A 22,126-nucleotide genomic window follows, 5' to 3' on the forward strand; every position below is an offset into this window, starting at 1 on the left:
TACCACTGTAGTGGTACTTTTGCTATAATCTATGAACCTACCTTGACACATCATGATCACTTGTAGCTCATAGTTTACATTAGGGTTCACATTCTGTGGGTTTGGACAAAAATATAATGACACATATCCACTATTATAGTATCATACAGAGTATAGTATAGGATCATACTGCCTTAGAAATGCTCTGTATCCAACCTATTCATTCCTTCCTATCCCCAAACCTGGGAATGACTGACCGTTTTATTGTATCCATAGTTTTGTCTTTTCTAGAATGTTATATAGTTGGAATCCTACAGTGTGTGTCCTTTCAGACCTTTTCAATTAGTGATATGCATTTGATGTTCCTCCATATCTTTTCACGGCTTAATAGCTTATTTATTTTTTAGTGCCAAATAATATTGTATCGTCTAGATCTACCACAGTTTGATTATCTACCTACTGAAGGACATCTTGGTTGCTTCCAAGTTTTGACATTATGAATAAAGCTGCTACAAACATTCACCTGCAGATTTGTAACTCCTTTGTATGGAGACCAAGGAATGTAATTGCTGGATCATACGGTAAGAGTATGTTTAGTTTCGTGTGAAAATGTTAAACTGCCTTCCAAAATAGCTGTATTATTTTTGCATTCTCCCCAGCAACAAGTTAGAGTTTTTGTTGTTTAACATTCTCACTAGCATTGGTGTTGTGAGTGTTCTAGATTTTGGCTATTCTAATAGGTCTATGCTGATATATTAGTTTGCATTTAATTGATGATGTATGATATGGGGCATATTTTCATGTACTGTTTACCATCAGTATATCTTCTTTGATGAGATGTCTGTTAAAATCTTTCACCAATTTTTTAATTGGATCTTTGTTTCCTTATTGTTTAGTAGGTTTTTTTTTTTTTTAAGAATTTGCTTATTTATTTGACAGAGAGAGAGCACAAGCAGGCAGAGCAACAGGTAGAAGGAGAGGGAGAAGCAGGCTCCGTGGTGAGCAGAGAACCCGATGTAGTGCTTGATCCCAGGACCCTGGGATCATGACCTGAGCTGCAGGCAGACACTTAACTGACTGTGCCACCCAGACATCCCCTTATCGTGTAGTTTTAAGAGTTCTTTGTATATTTTTGATAGCAATTTCTTTTCAGATGTGCCTTTTGCAAATACTTTCTTCTAGTCAGTGGCTTGCCTTCTAATTCTCTTTGTATTTTCTTTCACAGAAGTTTTAATTTTAATGAAGTTTAGCTTATTCATTATTGATTTCATGGATCCTGCCTTTGGTGTTATATCTAAAAAGTCATTATAATGCCTAAGGTCATCTAGGTTTTCTTATTTCTATCTTATCTTTCAGAAGTTTCAGAATTATTTCTTTTATACTTAAGTTTATGATCCCTTTTGAGTTAACTTTTGTGAAGGGTGCAAGGGCAGTGTCCAGATTTATGTGTTTGCATGTGGATGTCCAGTTGTTCTAGCAACATTTATTGCAGAGACGGTCTTTATTATATTGCCTTCGTTCCTTAGTCAAAGATCAAATGACTATATTTTGTGGGTGCATTTCTGGGCTGTTCCTCCTGTTTCATTAATCTGCTATTCCTTTGTCAATATCACACTGTATTGGTTACTATAGCTTTATAGAAAGTCTTGAAGTCAGGTAGTATAAGTCCTACACCATTTCCCTCTCCTTTAAAATTTTGTTGGCTATTCTACGTCTTTGACCTCTCTATATAAACTTTAGAATCAGTTTGTTGATATCCATAAAAATAAGCTGATATTTTGATTGAACTTCATTAAATCTACAGATTAGGTTATAAAGAAAGACATTTTGACAATATTGAATCTTCCTATCTTTAAACATGGAATATTTCTCAAATTATTAATGAATTGAGTACTTTAATCAGTTTTGTAGTTTTCTACATGTAGATATTGTATATATTTCACTCGATTTATACTTAAAAGTTTCATTTTGGGAATGCCTGGGTGGCTCACTGGTTGAGCGTCTGCTTTAGGTTCAGGGCATGAACTCGGGTCCAGCGATTGAGTCCGACATTGGATTCCCTGTGAGGAGCCTGCTTCTCCCTCTGCCCATGTCGGCCCCTTTCTGTGCATCTCTCATGAATAAATAAATACTTTTAAAAAAATTTTCATTTTAGGGTGGCAAAATAAATGGTATTGTGTTTTTAATATCCAATTCCACTTGTTCATTTGTGGTATAGATGAAGATGATTGACTCTCATGCAATTAGTTATGTATACTACAACATTAGTATAATCACTTAATAGTTCCAAGAGGGTTGTCAACTCTTTTGAATTTCATGCACAGATGATCATATTGTCTGCATATAAAGACAGTTTTTTTTAAAGACAGTTTTATATATTCCTTCCCACTATGTATCCCTATTATTTCTTTTCCTTGCCTTTTTACATTAGCTAGGCCTTCCAGTATGATGTTGAAAAGGAATGGTGAGAGGAAACATCCTTGTCTTATGGCTAATCTTAGTGTGAAAACCTCTAGTTTCTTCCCATTAAGTATGATATGAGCTATAGGCTTTTATAGATATTCTTTGTCAAATTGAGGATGTTCCCCCTATTCATAGTTTACTGAGAATGAGTGCTGGATATTGTCAGATGCTTTTTCTGAATCTTTTGATATGATAATGTGATTTATCTTTTTATTTTGTTGATATGATGGATTACATTAATTGATATTTTAATGTTGAATCAGCTTTGAATATCTGAGATAAATTCCTCTTGCTTGTGATATATAATCTTTTTTGCACATTACTGGATTCAATTTTTGAATATTTTCTAATATTTTGTTGAGGATTTAGTGTCTATGTTCATGAGAGATATTGGTCTGTAGTTTTCTTGTAATGTCTTTTTCTGGCTTTGGTATCAGTGTAATGTTGGCTTCATTAAGTGAATAAGGAAGTATCTCTGCTTCTAGTTTCTAAAATAGATTATGGAGCACTGGTACAATTTCTTCCTTCAATACTTGATAGAATTCACCCATAAACCCATCTGGGTTTGGTGCTATTTTGGAAGGTCATTAATTATTGATTCAATTACTTTAATAGGTAAAGTTGTATGCAGATTGTTTCTTCCTAGATTGTTTTTTGAGAATATCTTTTTTTTTTAAGATTTTATTTATTTATACATGAGAGACACAGAGAGAGAGAGAGAGAGGCAGAGACACAGGCAGAGGGAGAAGCGGCTTCATGCAGGGAGCCTAATGTGGGAGCCTAATGTGGGACTCGATCCCGGGTCTCCAGGATCAGGCCTTGGGCTGAAGGTGGAGCTAAACCGCTGAGCCATCCAGGCTGCCTGAGAATATCTTTGATATTCTTTTGGTTTTGATACTAGTGATCATGTTTTCATATAAATGTATATATATATACATATATAATTTGAATAACATAATTATACAAGTTGATATAACTATATATCAATTTGACATATATGTATATAAATGTGCACACAGGTATGTAAATGACCAAACTGTAGACCTGTAGACATACAAATGTGTGTATGAATACAGCTTGGCCAATCTTTTTAGATATATTTAGTTTTTTTTTTTTTTTTTTAATATTAAGCAAGTGTTTCCTTTGTGGCTTAATAAAGTCATCAATATTTTCTAATTCTATATCTTCTGTGGTCTGCATGTTTATGTCTCCCCAAAATTCTCATGTGGAATCCAATAGGATGGTTATGGGAGGTGAGGCCTTTGGCAGATGATTAGGTCATGAGAGTAGAGCCCTCGGCAATGGGATTAGTACTCTTTTTTTTTTTTTTAAGATTTTATTTATTTATTCATGAGAGACAGACAGAGAAAGAGAGAGGCAGAGACACAGGCAGAGGGAGAAGCAGGCTCCATGCAGGGAGCCTGATGTGGGACTCGATCCTGGGTCCCCAGGATCACACGCCCTGGGCTGAAGGCAGTGCTAAACCACTGAGCAACCCGGGCTGCCCGGGATTAGTACTCTCTAAAGGAGAGATCCCACAGAGCTACCTAGCTCCTTCCAATCAGGTGAGAATACACCGAAAAGTCCTATTTTCCAGAAGACAGCCCTCACTCAGTGGTGTTGGCACCATGAAGTTGGACTTCCACCCACCAGAACTGTAAAAAAATAAATTTCTGTTTTTTACAAGCTAGCTAGTCTATAATATTTTGTAATATCAGTCCAAATGGACTAAGACAACATCTCATTGAAAAGACAGCGTATGTTTCTTTGTGTTCAGACTTCTCCATTTCTCTATTTATTAGATCAAATGTATAGTTATTTTATTCAAATTATTTATTTTCTTCTTGGTCTGTTGTATGTTGTCACATAACCTGTTGTTGGCCACATCAGTATAGTTATATTTTTATTTGACTGCTCATTTATCTGTTATTTTCTTTTCTAATTTTATAAGTATTTCTTGAAGACAGTCAACATTTTATCTCCAGTGTCCAGTATAGTACATGGTTCATAATAATTCTCAATACTATTTTTTGTGAATAAACACTTGTTTATCGGCTAATGTTCAGAATTATCTTAAGTATTTCAATAATCTAGAATTTAGTGTGAACTAACACAAAAAAATTCCATCTCAAGTTTATATAACTATATATCAATATGATATATATATGTAAATATATATTAATATTACACTATAAAAAATTCTGTAAATGAATGTTTTCCATTGTTTTACCTCAGTCAATGTTAGCATCTTGGGTTAATATTAGTAATTACAAATTAAATAATCCTGATGACTGAAATACAATTGCATTCGAGACTCTGACTATACCAAATATATTAAGAAATTAAGGGGCACCTGGGTGGCTCAGTCTATTAAGCGGCTGCCTTTGGCTCAGGTATGATCTCAGGGTCTTGGGAAGGAGCCTCATGATAGGCTCCCTGCTCAGCGGGGTGTCTGCTTCTCCTTCTCCCTCCAGCCCTCCCCTCTGCTCATGCTCTGTCTCTCTTTCTTTCTCAAATAAATAAAATAAATTAAGTAGATATTTAAATTTTATAAATGATTTGCTCCTATATCTGATAGAACAGTCCATTTCAAAGGTCTTTCCTCAGCAAGTGTTACACATTTCTCTAATTCGAGCCCTCGAAAACCTTTTTTATTTGTGTGGCATTTATATACATTTTCTCAGCTTCTTAGTGGAATGAGTCAGATCCCACTAGGAGTGTACCCAATTTCCCTTTGTCTCAGTTATAGTTCATCTCCTCTCCCTCAGTGACAGCCACAAAGAAACTCTGGGGGGCTTTTACCTCAATAGTTAAATGCTTCCACTGGCACCAGTTTTTCACCAGAGTAGTCCACAAGTGAGCTTTAAAGAACATATAAAAGCTCTTTCCCCTGTAGTAGCCTGTCTGACTTTTCCTTTCAGAGAGAACCCCAGGGATTTGCTGTGAATCACTCCCATTGAGGTTAATTGGACAACACATTGAGAAAACCGGTCATAAACTCAAACACATCTGCTCTGATTCTAAAGACCAAATAGCAAAATTGTAGTTTATTTTAATTGGCACCCTCCTGTGAGGGGGGGTGGTGGGGGGAGAAGTCAATTAGCAGATTATTATAATTATCAGAAGCATGTAAGCCTAGTCCTCTGTTGAATGTTTTACTATTTTTCCTTCTTCATTTGATAATCTATATTGTTCTATAATAGTTTATTTCATAAAAATTTCTGGGTTAATAATTACAGTCCTTACTAACCAAATATAATATGTACCAAAATGGAATTAAAATGACTGACTTTTAATTAAAATCGGGCTGTGATTTTTTTCCTTATGAATGTGAAACTTATTCATCCATTCCACGTATTGTGAGCTTCTACTATATATCAGACATATATTTCTTGAGAATATATTTTTGAATATCTACTTGAAATATATTTTCCTTAAGACACTTTTTCTGGTTTATTAATCGATTAATTAGAAATGCTTGAAGATTTGGGGAATATAAAGAATAGTGAAAGGGAACAAAGGGGAAAGGAGAAAAATGAGTGGGAAATATGAGAAAGGGAGACAGAACATGGAAGACTCCTAACTCTGGGAAACCAACTAGGGGTGGTGGAAGGGGAGGTGGGAGGGGGTGTGGGGGTGACTGGGTGATGGGCACTGAGGTGGACACTTGAAGGGATGAGCACTGGGTGTTATTCTATATGTTGGCAAATTGAACACCAATAAAAAATAAATTTATAATAAAAAAATGCTTGAAGAAACCTAGCTCTTTTGTGAATGGGCTATTTCCTTTGTTGTACCTATGTGGGACAAACTCAGTAACCTGGAGATAGGGGGTAAGATATGTGTAGTAGGAAATACCACTGAAGTTACTTAAAAAAATTAAAATTAACTAAATAATTAATATGAAGATCTAAAAGGTGAGGTCAAAAACAAAATAATAGCAATCACTTTTTTATTAGTAAAACTTATTTATGGTTTAATATATTATCATTGACTTAATAACATAGTTTTAGCTTTGTTTTTAAGGTACTAGATTATTATCCTCACAATTAAACATTCTTTAGGTAGGATACTGGACTGGCTACTGGATATTTAAAACTAATACAAATTGTCACTACATTTAGGATGGGTTAGAGGACTTCTAGGTCAGAATACAGATGCAATGTAATAAGTAGTATAGTATAATACAAAGTATATTTGGTCTTTGTCCCTGGTCTTGGCAAAGAGCTCCTAAAACCCTTGGAATTTACCAAGTGATAGGAATGTCATTTGTTATTAATAATGTGTGTCTTTCCACCTAAGTTTATGCTAATGATGTGATTTAGTGTGAGGCCCCACCATAGATGGGGGGCGGGGTGGAGAAGGGGGTGTCTGGTTTTTAAACTCTATTCAAAGGAGATTTAATGAGTTTCTACATTGGTGAATTCATGGAGGTACTACTGGGAGTTGGTGTGCCTAGAGAGGGCATGAAAGCTCCTCACTTCCCCTTCCAATACCTTGCCCTATGCATCTCTTCCATCTGGCTATTCCTGAGTCATATCCTTTGTAATAAACCAGCAAACCTGATTAAAGTGCTTCCTTGAGTTCTGTGAGTTTGACAGTATAGCATATTATTGAACCTGAGGAGGAGATCCTGGTAACTCTTGAATATAACCACTTGATCAGATGTGTGGGTGGCCCAGGATTTGTGATTGGCATCTGGAGTGGGGGGTACTGTTCTGTGTGACTGAGTCCTTAAACTGTGGGGTGAGTGCTAACTCTGATTAATTAGTGTCAGAGTTGAATTAAATTGCTAAGCACCAAGTTGGTGTCTGGATAATCTGAGAATCGGTTGTTGGTGTTGGAAAACACCCCAGAAGTAGTATCACTAGATTGTAAATTACCCGACAAAATGGATTATACACTATATAGTACTTATATTTCTCAATTTCACATTAACTTGGACATTATAAGAAACTTATTCAAAGCTTATTGAATAACCGAGTTGACAATAAGTTCATTTTTCTTTGCAACCTATTACATTCTTGTGATCTGAAGCCGTTAATGAATTTCCTTATTTTATGCAAAATAGGGAAGTGTTCATTTTGGAAAATTAATTTACGTAGTGTTCATTATTTTTGGGACTTACTAGGCTATGTTAGTGGAGGAAACAATAAAAAGAAATATGGAAGACAAAATTTTTGGGATAGATAACACTCCACTCTGAGTCATAAAACAATGAATTCAGTCCTGATTCTTACACTTGCTGGCTGCTTGATTTATCTCACTTTCCTTTATATAGAATGATAACAATATCTACCCACTTCAAAGGCTTTCATGAGAATTAAATGAGTTATTGCAGTGCATAGTAACAAATATACTATCTAGTATGCAAAACTTTCTGTCAACAAGATTAATCACTAACTCTCGTTAGCTGGCACTATCTAAGCAATATGACTAGAGATAGATAGCTTGATTCACTGAGACATTGGTGTATTTTACGAATTACTAGTACTAATTTCCTATTGCCAGAGCCAAGGATATGACTAAAACAATCCAAAACGTCTGATTTTTGAAGGTCTGTCTCTTAGGTTAACTTCTGTTGCCAAATCAGTACCAGTCATAGAAGACTCACTTGTAATTTCACAGGGAAAATTCATTATAAAGAATGGATGGGCAAATTTTTTCTGAAAGAAATTAGTAAATATTTTAGGCTTTTCAGACTGTAAGATTTTCAACTACTCAACTCAACTACTTAACTCCGTGCTTGTGGAGTAAAAACAGCCATAGATAATATGGGAACCAAATGCAAGTGGCTGTGTTCCAGTAAAAGTTTATTTGTAAACAAATAGCAAATAATATTTGGCCCATGGACCAGTGTGTGTGGGTCCCTGATATAAAATATTACTAGCTAGAAAAGGAAGGTTAACTACAAAAGTTGGTAAATGAGAATCCCAAAGAATATAGAAATAACAAATTTAGGGATACTACATAGTTCCTTTAAGGGTGAAGGAAAGTACTCAAGGAACGACCAAATTTGGAAGGGCATCTCTCCTCCCACCTCACTCGGAGTCTGACCTTTCAGCTTCATTTGAGAGAGTGTGGCTGTAGTCCACTGTATGGAAGAGGAATTTTGAGGGGTACTATGGTCTGGAGCTGAGGCATAGGAAATTGTCTACTAGAGTTCAGTGAAGTTTGATGTCATTCCGGGAGGTTAGAGCTAGGTCCAAATGCAATCAGATTAAGATTTCTTGTTATAGGCAGAAAAAATAAACAAAACATAATAGTTTCAAAATTCCAAGGAAAAATACTTGCCAATTTAGTGCAGAAATTTACATATAAAAACACCTATATTATCTTTGTCAAAGAAAACAACTAAAGGCAATATTTTATTCAACCAGCCATGCACAATTGACTAAATTCCAGGAGGTTGAGAAACCATGGGAACTAGAGTAAAGGACTGACTTTAGGAGGCAAAGCAGAAATCAGAACCAAAAACAGTTGGACACTAGGTAGGGAGTCTGCCATAAAATCTTCACTGGACAGAAATTTGGGGTTTTGTCATGAGTAACAGAGCAAAAGCATAGTCAACCCAGTAAAAATTAGGAGTCTATCATGCTCTTAAATATTAATACACTATCTGTAATATTAGCAGGGTACACTCTTACATGGACAAATTATATAGCAGCAATGATGTCTGAATTATGGTAGTATACACAACCCAGAAGGGTTCTCTGAAGAGCAACATATTGAGAGACCTTATATAGCTTGGGGAGAGACAAATTAGTTATGAGTGGGAGTTCAAAAACTACTGCTCAAATTCAGCAAACTGTTTTTGGAAGTAAAGTTTTATTGGCATATAGCCAAACCCATTTATTGGCATATAATCTATGGCGCTTCTGCTACATGGCAGAGTTGAGAGTTGTGATAGAGAACATATGGACAGAAACACCTAAAACATTTATTATTTGGCCCTCTTCTGACTATATATTTCAACCCCTGAACAAGAATGTGACCAAATAAAGAAAGGATAACTGGTATAGGAAGAGAAATTGCCTGCTATAAGATTTTCACTTGAGAAAACTTGAAGATTGAGGTATTCAAACTGAAGAAAACAGAACTCTATAAAGAAGTATTAAAAATGGAAAATCTAAAATGAAAGGTTGCAATTCAATTTTCTGAGCCTTTACACTCTGAAATTGTGGTAGAAGAGGAAGATCTAATCAGGAGAATGGTCATAGGATGAGATTATGGTCAGTCCTGAGCTTTCAAATGTGGGTTGAATCAAAATTTTTCTCTTGGTACTTATGTCAATATTGTGGAAGTTCCACCGATTAATTAATGTCATACATTTTTTTTTTTTTACCATATCAGAGTTGTTTTCATGTCTACCTTCCCTTAGGATAAGTCTCAAAATGGTTAATTACTAGTTTGAGAAGCCCTACAATTTCTGGTTCCTCTCTCTGTTTTCAGTTCCTATCTCAACACTTTCCCTTCTCTTCTTGCACAGCAAATTTTCCAATGCCTCTTCCTGATGTGAACTTTCTCTGAATACTAAATTGAGTTAGATCCCCCACCCCACATATATTTCCACATCTCATGTGTTCTTCTCTTGGCACACAAAATTATAGCCACCTCTTTATGACCAGAAAACCTTTGGAAGGGACCACATCTGTCTTTTTTTTTTTAATTTTTATTTATTCATGATAGTCACAGAGAGAGAGAGAGAGGCAGAGACATAGGCAGAGGGAGAAGCAGGCTCCATGCACCGGGAGCCTGACGCGGGACTCGATCCCGGGTCTCCAGAATCGCGCCCTGGGCCAAAGGCAGGCGCCAAACCGCTGCGCCACCCAGGGATCCCCACATCTGTCTTGTTCAAAGTTCTACGCATGGTCCTTAGCTTATGTAGATAATTAATATGTATTTGAAAAATAAACTATGAACAAATAAATCTATACAAAAGTTTTGCAAATGCTGCTATCATCACCCTCCTTATTGCCAGTATAGAATGTTACATGTCATAAATCTTTTTGTATGATGATCTTGTATAAAATAAAATATTTGGAAGAATAGGCTGATTATAGAAAAAAGTGATTATGCACTTTATATAATGACCTATATGACAACCTCAGCTTAATTATGTTAGGAGAGTATTTTGAGGATTAACCAACTCTGTAAAGTGCTCAGGACAGCACCTAGCACCTATTCGGTTGCTCAATAACTGTTGTTGACAGCACAAATCCTTCTCATCTTTTATTTTTTGCCTCCTAAGAAAAAAGGAAGAAAAAATTCTCACTCTGAGAAATCCAGTCCACTGTGTAAGCATAATGATAATTTTTTCAGTCTGTCTGTATAGATTATTTAACTGTGAAGAGAGCTGCTTACACAGACAAATCATCACAAGGGTTCAAATTGGTTGCACATGGCTATAGAAAGTTTTACATGACTAATCTTGGTGTTACCCATAAATTCTTAGCACAGTTTTTTAATATTTAATACTCTATCTCAAGATACTATCATGAGTTAGAAAGTGGAAATTATTTTAGAATGGTATGACATTTTGTATTTATTTTTTTTTAAATTTTTTATTTATTATTTATGATAGTCACAGAGAGAGAGAGAGAGAGGCAGAGACATAGGCAGAGGGAGAAGCAGGCTCCATGCACCAGGAGCCCGACGTGGGATTCGATCCTGGGTCTCCAGGATCGCGCCCTGGGCCAAAGGCAGGCGCCAAACCGCTGCGCCACCCAGGGATCCCCTGTATTTATTTTTTAAGGAGCTGCAAATTCCTCACAATCATCTCTTTGGCCTTTACCAAGGCCTTGAGATTTAGTACCCTTTTCAGAGATCTTCTGGCAGATACTCTACTGTTTAAGGAAAAGTAAAGGCAAAAAGACCAGAAATTGAGTGTTGAATGGCAAAGTTCTACCGCCAAGCAAAGGAACCCAGTAATTCATCACAGAGTCTAGCATCATAGTGTGAAGTTGAGGGAGGAGAAAAGTAGAGATTTCTAATGACTGACAATTGAAGACTGCTCTGTACTACAAAAACAAAAGGAGTTCTGCTGACCTGTTGATTAGATAAGTACGAGACTGGCTGGGGAAGGTCAGCTGCATTGACGGAATGTCTGTTTTGGGATTATGTCATAATTGGCCATCTTTGTTGCCATTTGACATACCAAATCAAGATTATGGTACCAAGAAGGTCTCTACCCATATTGGCAGTTCTATTGGCCAGATAAGGGCATGCTACTGCTATAAAAATGTAATAAAAGAGACTTTGACAACTTCAACTCAAGTCTTTTGCTATGATGGATGCAGTGAAAGACGCTTTTGATCACCCACACCATTCATTTTAAGAAACAATGACTCTTTTTATAGTAGGGTGGCATAACCATAATCAATTTTGTAATTTAATCATTAAATAAGTTCACTTAACTGATAGAAACACAAATTATCAATTATATTTTACAATAAAGCTTTATAACTTTTTAATCACAAGTATTTCTACTCATGCTAAATATAATAAGGATAGTGAACCAAGTCCTTCTTGTCTATATGTCTCCTAAAATGAATTATAAAAATTTGGAAACTGTACTTACTACCCAATCAGTACACAATTCAGTATGTGCTTTGTAAATTATGACAGAAAGAAAAATAACCAAGAAAGAATTGGTTTAACCTCTGTTGTGATCTTTTATTCTTTTTTATTTGTTTATTTGTTTTCTGGCCTTATAAATGTTGTTTGAAAATGTCATTAGTGTTTCCATAATGCATGAGTTGACCTGGCTTTTGCAATCTTCCTCTGGAAAGCTTATAGCCATTTTTTTAATAGTCTCATCTGGTTTTCCAAATTTCTATTTATTTAATCACAGAATATTTTATCATAGAGATAGAAAAGTGAGTATACCAGCATTTCAACCAGAAAAGATAGAGGCATATCTAGAAATAAAACATAATTTCCAATAGTCTCCCTTTTACCCTCTTTCTACTTCACCATTGATTGACCACGTTCAAGAAAAGTGTGTAGTTCTCAGCTTTGTAAGTTCTCATTCTTCCTCCAAAGACTAGTTATATGTAAATAAATGTATTGACAGTTGGTTAACATACAAAATTTAATACCATGTTTATTTACTATTGAGATGCTGTGTGTGTAAATATGAAAGAAAATAGAAGGATCCCTCTATTTAAGGACCAGGAGAAGGGATGTTAGTATAAGTAGTAAAGCTAAGCCAAAGTAACTGACATAGTTCATGAGTGTCTATGTGAGCCCCTTAAGAGTATTTTTGTTTTCTGGTTTTGGAGAAATAAACTGCCAGTACTTTTTGTTTTGATCTCAACCTCTTCCTTTTGCAAAATCTCCATGCTGGGCAACATCCCAAAGAACACTGAGTAGTGAGCCCAATGTGCATTCATACTGCTTATAGCCTAGAGTTCTCACAGTTGTTATTTTTGGCAAGGACTCCCACTGCCCGATGGTCAATCAGAATAGTTGTTCCCTCTCCAAAATCAAATTCATCTTCCTTTAGTCAAATCTGTATTAATATCAAGAGAATATACAAATGTCCTCTTTTTTAAGTGTATGTAGTCATGTATGGCAAAGGCGAGGGCCTCAAGTTAGATGTTGCCTTTGAGACTAATTTTATTAGTTACTCCACTGATGAATACCATATCGTTAAGAGAGAAAGGACAAAGATTGGAGTAAATATTGACTTCTCTTGGTTATACTCAATGCCACACCCCTCTGACATTTGAAAGGGTTTTATAGCATTGCTTCCAAAGGTAGAGACACACTGGTCATATCAGGGAATGGCCTGGGTGATTTGGAGGATTTTCATATCTATGTTCTACATAATATATGAATTCAGGAAATAATAAGGTGATGAATAGTTAGGTTTATGCAAAGCTAAAGCTGACTGCACAATACTCTTGAAGATTTGCCTTAACTTACGACTTGTTATTGTCACAATTCTTCTGCCTTTGGCTGCTTTACCTTTTTGAACATATTTTAAATTCTTCTGATTTTAGACTTATGGTCTAAGCATTAAATCTAATGAATTCCTGCAGCAAGCCCAATTTCCAATTACTGTTTGGAATACCCTTTGAATCATCCAGAAGGATTCTGCTTTCTAAACAAAAGGGAAAGTAGGGATTGTAAATAGGGAAAAATGTTGAAAGCAGTGAAGATGACTATGACACAGAGAAACAACTTGCCTGAGACATAATTGAAGTGAGTAGAGAATCTCAAGTTTGAATAAGTGCCTTATCTGTGCTTTTAAGAAGATAGGATTTTGAAAAGCTCTTAACTAAGTTAAGAGGCCGTATTTGAAAAAGTGGATGGAAAACTCTGCTGGCTTTGAATATGTGTGATATTCTTTGTGTGCGTAATTGACTCATCTAATTAAAATGGAAAATGTTTAGAGAGAAAGAATGAGCAGAGAGGGAGTGGAAAGGAAGTTCAACCTAAAATAAAGACCTACTTAATCTACTATGTAAAGACAATGTAGACTCTACTGTTCAAGGGCAGAACTTGCGTTAGCAGAAAAGAGACAAGTTGTCCACAGGGGAGACAGGATTTCACCTCACTGGCAAAATATTCCAGCAACATGTTTGCTCTGATCTGGCTTGAACATTTAAGGAAAAATGGGGGAAAGACAAAATACCGTCAGTAAATTTGGTCTACCATCTTAGAAAAAGAATGGACAATTTCCAGAGTCCTAAACTCTATAGAGGGTTCACATGAGTAAAATATTGAAGATATGAAGTCTCAGAAGGCAGATTGACCTATATCACCACATAAACTTCAGATATTTAGATATGCATATGTATTTTAAATTCTGGTTAAATGTTGCAAGAGGACAGCAAAGGTGAAAAGGGAATAAAGGGAAGGAGGGTCACATGGAAAAAATAAAAATACTGTGGGAATTGGACAAGAGGGAGAAATGAAAGGGGAAAGTAATGAGGACATAAGTCAAGCTTGAGTCCTACTTTGCCTGTGTTACCTGAACTTTTCCAGACTTCATTTCAGGAAAGCACATCTATGTCTTTCACTGGCACACAGTCCTGTGCATCGTAGGTACTCAATAAATAATTGTTAATGATGCTATTTTTTATCTGTCCATCACCCTTCAGACAAATTTCATTTCCAAACATCCCTCTCCCATCCAAGAAAATCACTATGTCTGCAATTCAGTATTATAAAACAATTGATCCAGAGCACTTTACCTATTAAAATACAATTTAATGTGGGACTAAAAGAATGAGTATCTGAGGTATAATCTCTTTCAAATTACTTTACCCTACTTTTTGATTATCAGTGGTGGAAATCTGACTGAATAACATTTAAAAGTTTGCTTTTTCCAGCAAAGAGACTAACATTTTCTAAAATATGTTATAGTCTGTCATAAGACAACACTTAACTCTTTTGAGCTATATAAAAATGCCTATTAGTAAAAAAAAAATCCCAGATAAATATGTTAGTTTTAGCACTATGAAATGACTATTTATCCAAGATTTACAACCAGATTATATTGGTGTCTAGCCATACAGAATGATAATTACCACTTAGAACCCAATGCTATATTTAAAACCCTTTAAGCATAGAAGAAAAAAATGCATCAAAATGTTTCTCTGCTAAAATGTATCTAGAACTAAAGTGCACTTAATATTGTCTTTACATCATTTTTCTGTTTCTTTAGGCTAGAATAGTTTCATAATTTGATAACAGGAACCTATACTTGCTTTTACTTGTTCTATTTCTACACTTTTAACACCCATAAATACTCATTTACAAGAATTTCATGTCTTCACTTCTAACTTTGTGACTGGAGATAAGTTTGAAATACAACTAACAGTGAATTCTTAAGCCTGGCATTGTATTTCTATAGAAGTACGGGATCATTTTTCAAATGAATTTAGTAAAATAAATGGGAGACTGAGGATTCCTTAAAATGTTTTATTAATTTGTGAATCACAAAAATAGCTCTTTAGAGGGGTGCTTAAAAATGATTTTTTGCCTTTGCAATTCCAATGGAAAAATCCAAATAAGTTTGATCTGAGGAATTGTCAGTGCCATAAAACAGCATCAGAAAGCACTTAGAGTGACCTAATCATCAAGAAAAACAATAATTGCACTGACATTTTCCAACAACTGATCATATTAGTTGTTTTTAAGCTAATAGATAAAATCCAGTTGTAACTGAAATATCCAAACAATAAACCTGACCTAACACATCTTTAACTTCTCATTCACAGTGACCAAAATTCCACTATCTAGTATACAAACCTTGGGTTAGGATATATGTGGATAGATAAGAATATCTGTATACAATGAAGGGCTAGTAGCTCACATTGCATTCTTCTGTAACTCCTTCTATGGTACCCATGAAGACAGAAGACATAGTAGGAAAAAAAAAACACAAAGAAAACTAATACATATATAACAATAAAATAAGAATCGGGAAAAACTCTTCACTCTCTATAAAATATATAGAGCTGAATTCAGACAGATCATGTTGAATTATCCACTGTCTCTAAAAACAGGCAGCTGTTCTTTTTGAGGTAGCCACGTCAGATTCTCTCTCCTTGTAAACACTCCCAAACCTCAACTGTTCACACCTATTTCTAAATTACATTACATAAAGGAAACATCCTTGCAGTGAACATGTGTGTGGAGGGGTGGGAAGCGACCAGCAACATTTGTGCTAAGGTAAGTGGTGGTAGTGGTGACATGGCATAGGTGAGGCAGAGATATTTAAAATGAAATAGAACTAATTTTATTGTATTTCAGCTAGGAATGCTGTTTTAATCTGTCGAAAGGAAAAGATTGCAGCTCATCATGTTTTTAAAAAATACAGAAAGTGGTGACAGTGGCATCAGCTAGTCTATAAGGCTATCAGGGATTAGATTTTTGCCCCACTGCAAACCTCGCTCTTTTCCTTCCACCATCTTATAAATTTTAACTTATGCATTTGACTTATTTGGTATTCTTCCCATCCAGACATCACATCTGCATTCAAGGAAGAATGTAGAGGGAAATGACAAGGTCTTTGATAAGAAAATTATAGGCTTTACTTCAGTGCAGGTCTCATGAACCAGTACTGAATCATATTGTCCTTCCTAAATGCAAAGTAACCCGGAATTTGAATTTGTTTCTTCGTTTGTTTGTTTTTAATGTAATCTTTATAGTGGAAAGTGGCAAAGGAGAAGTTTTAATATCCATTTTACTACGACTGCCATAGGACACCCAATAACTATAGAAACACTTCAAAACATACAACAAACAAAAACAACCACACTGGCCTCTGTCTCATCAAGCCAGTTTCTGTATCCATCCATAAGTCTGTACTCTATTTTCTTTGCTATGTGATCCAGATTGTCACACTTCATATTAAACCACATGTAAGCTAAAAGGCAATTCATTTGCTTCCAAAGTGCTCAATGCATGATGATGGAGAAAGTAGGAAAGAACTGCAAAACCCTCATTTCAAACAAGAAAGAATAAAAACATATAGCAGATACTCATCTATAGGTCATGGAAAATCCAGCTGGTCAAAATAGGGAGACTTCTCTGCTTTAACAGAAAATGATGCATCTTGTTTGGCTAAACTGCAGTCCCTTTATTGCAAGGTATATTGCACATATGAAAGATAATGCATTAGATTTAATATGTAGTTTAAGTATATTAATAAAATAAGCACTTATATATCTATCCATTTATCAAGCTCAATTGATAAACTAATGCTAGCAACTTTAAAGCCTCTGTGAGCTACCCAGAAAGACATCCTCTCCTTCTGAAAACATAGTCTATTCTAAAATTGCTATTAATTTTCCCCTTGCTTTTTTATGCTGTTGTTGTATCAAAAGCTTTTCCACATATGTGTACATATTAAAGACATCATAATAATATATTTTGCCTGTTTTTGCCTGTATATAATACAGATGGGATTATGCTCATATTATTGTGAATGGCTTTTTTTCACTCAAGTTTAAATTTTTGGGTTCATCTATATTGATTTACTTAGTTATAATTTATTTGTTTTCTCTGGTGTAAATACCAAAATATATTTATCTATTCTTCTGATGATGAAAGTTTCTTTTTGTTTTCAGGCTGTGTTATTATAAATAATGCTTCTGTGAATATACTTGTGCATGCATCTAGGTTCATATTTGCAATGGATTTTTTAAAAAAAATATTTTCTTTATTTATTCATGAGAGACACAGAGTGAGGCAGAGACATAGGCTGAGAGAGTAGCAGGTTCCATGAAGAGAGCCTGATGCAGGACTCGTTTCCAGCATCCTGGGATCACGACCTGATCCAAAGGCAGTCGCTCAACCATAGAGCCACTGAGGTGTCCCTGGGTTTTCCGTATATTTAGGGATAAGTGTTGATTCTTAAGTATGTCCATCTTCACATTTATTGTGTTTAAAACTTTTCATAAAAATTTACACTACCATTTGCAATATCCATAAATTATAAATCCTCTGTCCTCATAAACACAATTTTGCATTCTTCTGATACTAAGGATGTGTATCTTTTCATGTATTTTTGAACACTTGTATTTTATACTGTTCTGTGTTCTTGTACTTTGCCCATTTTCAGCTTGATTGGTTTAAATATTTTATTTTTTTATTTATTTTTTTTTTGGTTTTGCACCCTGCTACATGCACACCCTTTTTTTTTTTAATTTTTATTTATTTATGATAGTCACAGAGAAAGAGAGAGAGAGGCAGAGACACAGGCAGAGGGAGAAGCAGGCTCCATGCACCGGGAACCCAACGTGGGATTCGATCCCGGGTCTCCAGGAACGCGCCCTGGGCCAAAGGCAGGCACTAAACCGCTGCGCCACCCAGGGATCCCGGTTTAAATATTTTAAATTTTTGAGCGTATGATTCTTGCTTAAACTCTAGATACTTTTTGTTTGCATTGCAGATGGCTTCTTCCAGTTTGGAGGTTGTTTTCTTATTTGTTTTCCATGTGATTCATTTTTTCAGTTTTTAAAAAATAAATTATGAACATATATGCTCGACACTTTTGCTATAAAATTTACTCCTCTAGATTGTTCCTCGTGTCCCATTTGTGAAATTGTTATCTAGCCAAATGTCATAAAAAATTCTGTCAAGTTTTGCCTTTCAAGTTTAAGTCATTAATTTCTATATGAAATAATGACTTAACTTAATAATATAAGTATATTATACTTATATAGTATAAACTTTTCATGTAGTTTGCCAATAAATGGAGATTACCCAAATAAGAATAGAGGCTTTCAAATCAGAGTTTGCTATAGCAAAGCATTCTACCACTGTCACCTGCATCTGACAGAAACTCAAAGGCAGGCAGGGAGTGGGAAAAGCTTCATAATAATGAAAAAAAATCATTAAAGTCATACTCTGGAGATTTTAGAAGGCAGGCTAACTAGAAGTGGGACACCTTAGGTGGTTGGTTTGGGGAGCATACTTGGCTTACTTTGGTTGATTCAAAGATGGAAAAGGGGCAAAAAATATGGAGGCTGGACCCACCGCTGCTGAGATTGTGACTTAATTTCCTAATTGGTTCCTGCATAGATTGTGAGGCAGTGTTCTATTGTTCTACATGGTCCAGTCATTGCCCTTCTGTATATTAAGTATCTCAGTGTTTTCCTTCCTCCAAGTATCTCTTGTTTTCCTTCCATGATTTATTGAAAGCTTTCCTGTCTTTTCCTCACTGATATACATATCCACTTCTTGCAATATCTCAGATTTCTATATATGCGAGACTTTAGTCTGGGCTCTCAGCTCTATTCCATTAGTCTATTTGTCCAGTTCTGGACCAATAGCATGACAATTTAATTATTATTGCTTTATAAACAATATTGGTTGCCTAGAAGTCCTAACTTTTCATTCTTCTTCAAACTATCTTAGCTGCTCTTGGTCTTTTATCCTTCAAGGTAAATTTTAGGATCTATTTTAAGATCCTTAACATTAATGTAATTTCATAGAAAAGATATTGCTAAGAGGATGTGTCTTCCTACTCAGGATTATTGGGTATCTATTTTTTAAAATCCTGAAAACCAGCTAAAGATAGACTCTAATGTAATTTATATGCCTTATTGCTATGGTGAATATCTTTTAATGAAATTTTCTGTGTCTGTTAGTGCGCAACTTATATATGTATGGTATTAAAATCTTACCTCTAGTATAATTTCAAAAGTCTAGCTTTAACTTGCATAGTTATTAACTAATTTTGTTTATTTGTATAAACAATCATATACATATCATATTGGAATAATGCAATGCTTTTTTCCCTTTAAATCATATGAATTTTCATTTATTTTCTATTTTTTATATAAGACCTCTAGTAAAATATTGAAGAAGGTGTTGATAATGGGTTTCTTGTTAAACCCATTTTCTCTGAGTTAAAGAGAATTCATTTAACATTTTTAAATTAAGCATATTGTTTTCTATAAGATTTTATGATATCCTTTCTTAAAATCTGTATCTTCTTTTTCTAGCTTGTTTTTAATTATAAATGTTGTTGGAATTGTCAAATTATCTTTGTATTGAGACAAAGATTTTCATTTGCCTTATTATTAGTATGCTTTTAAAATAATAAAGCAAACTAGCTGTTCTGGTATAAGTCCATTATATTTAGTGTCATTTTATACATTGATGAGTTTGTTAATATTTTCACATGTACATTCTCTGAAATTGATATGTAGTTATATTACCCATGCTATATTTTGTTTTATTTTATTTTGATATTAAGATTCTGTTAGCCTCATCTACAAGTTGCAGAGTTTCCTCTTTTCTATGCTCTGACATATTAATATAAAATCAGAATCATGTCTTTCCTGTTTGTTTATTGCTTTATGATGTAAAGTTTCTGACACTGGTATTTTCTTTGTAGGAATGTTTTGAACTACTGGTTCAATTTTCCCCCTGGTTAAAGGATCAGTTTTGAGAATCTATATACTTCTAGGAATAAGTCATTTAACCATATTATTTTTTAAAGTTTCCTCTATACTCACTCTAGTAACATCCTTTCAGGGGTATTTCAGCCAGTCACCTACTGGAAGGTGCTTTACATTAAATTTCTTATATGAGAGGAGATGCAGAAATGTGCTTTCACTAGAATGGCCATACACTATGAATATGGATTGACCTTTTCTGCTCATTTCTTCTACCCATAATATGGCACTGTCACACTCCTTGGGTTTAATGAATATGGTATAATAAATATTGTTTCTGACTATAAAATTTCTTTCAGGCAAAAGAAGTAATGAAGCAGGCTCAAACCTATGTAATTCAGAGGTCTTACCATGCACCCCTTGACCTAGAAATAGCTTGACTTAGAAGCCAATTTAATGTTCTATTACAAGCAAAATGACAATTCTAAGGATGATAAAAATCTGTGTTTGACGTTCTGTTGTAGAGCAGATGGTCTATTATCTGAGCCAGTTACCATTCTATGGAACTCTTTCTCCAGTGAAAGCATTTAAGGCTCTAGAAACAGAGGGGGAAGGGGAATCAGGAAGTTGATGTTAGAAACTAACAACATTCTTAAATTCTTGTTTCTTGTCTTCAAGACTTTGGTCTTCTACAGTGACTTGGACTTCTATCAAGGGATTCAACAATGACTCCATTGACTTGGAAATTAAGATGCTTCTTGGCCATTGAATCCTCATGCCACTGAATTTACAGGCAATGCAGAGGACTATGGTATTACCTAAGGATATTGATTCTGGTTATTAAATAGAAATAGAGCTGCTACTGGAGTGATATGTAGAACACAAGAGATCCTCTGAGACATCTCCCAGTACTTTTAAATACACTGGAATCAGTTAAAGAACAACAATAGCAACTCAATGCATCTATGGACATCTATTAAGAATATAGTTTTGGGTTTCAATGCAGAGTTTTAAAAAAAGTCTTAATCAGTGAAAGTATGGGCTTAAGGGAAATGGAAGTTTAATTGGGTAAGAAAGAAAGAAAACAAGGCCTATAATAGCTTCCCATATTTTATTATTTGATCTATAGATAGGTTGTATGCATATATATATATATATTTTTAAATAAATTTATTTTTTATTGGTGTTCAATTTACCAACATACAGAATAACACCTAGTGCTCATCCCGTCAAGTGCCCCCCTCAGTGCCGGTCACCCATTCAACCCCACCCCCCACCCTCCTCCCCTTCCACCACCCCTAGTTCGTGATCTCTAGCCTAATGTCATCTGTTTTTCTCTCCCTTTATACTGCTATGTTTTACAAAGTGTGTTGATAATTAACTTTTAAGTTAGCATCTAAGGTATAGGTTATCAAGATGGGATTATGACAAGACACCATCACCCAGACACCTATTTAACAACTTAAGAATGTCATACCCCACGTTGCATTCACTACAATGTATTATCAAATTGCAAATAATTCTAAAATGTGTTGTTTAATGAAAAAAATGCAAGTACTTTTGAATGTCCATTTTTGTCAATCATATGTATGAATGTAGTTTTATAAGAAACTAAAGCGTTATTTTACCTTACATATTATATATTTTCTTTTTTTTTATATATTTTCATAAGAAACTACAGCATTACATATTAAGGCATTATATATAGGATTACAATTTGGGATAATTTATGCTAATTTTCTTATAGTTTATAGTCTTTTTTAATTGGTCAGTAAGAACATGAATTATTTGTATAATAAAATACAATAAAGAGAAAAATT

General features: G+C 34.8%; 1 long non-coding RNA gene across 2 annotated transcripts in view; it reads left to right on the plus strand.

Moving 5' to 3' along the window:
- Positions 1-387: 387 nt before the first annotated feature.
- The window catches only part of LOC144324676 (uncharacterized), a 29,035-nt gene continuing 7,296 nt past the window's right edge, over positions 388-22,126 (plus strand). For both annotated transcript variants that reach the window (XR_013390102.1, XR_013390101.1), the window contains exons 1-2: positions 388-560; positions 20,985-21,117. This is a non-coding gene — a long non-coding RNA (uncharacterized LOC144324676). The remainder of the gene's footprint in view (positions 561-20,984; positions 21,118-22,126) is intronic.

Source organism: Canis aureus, chromosome 12 (genome assembly GCF_053574225.1).
Source record: "Canis aureus isolate CA01 chromosome 12, VMU_Caureus_v.1.0, whole genome shotgun sequence".
Lineage (NCBI taxonomy): Eukaryota > Metazoa > Chordata > Mammalia > Carnivora > Canidae > Canis > Canis aureus.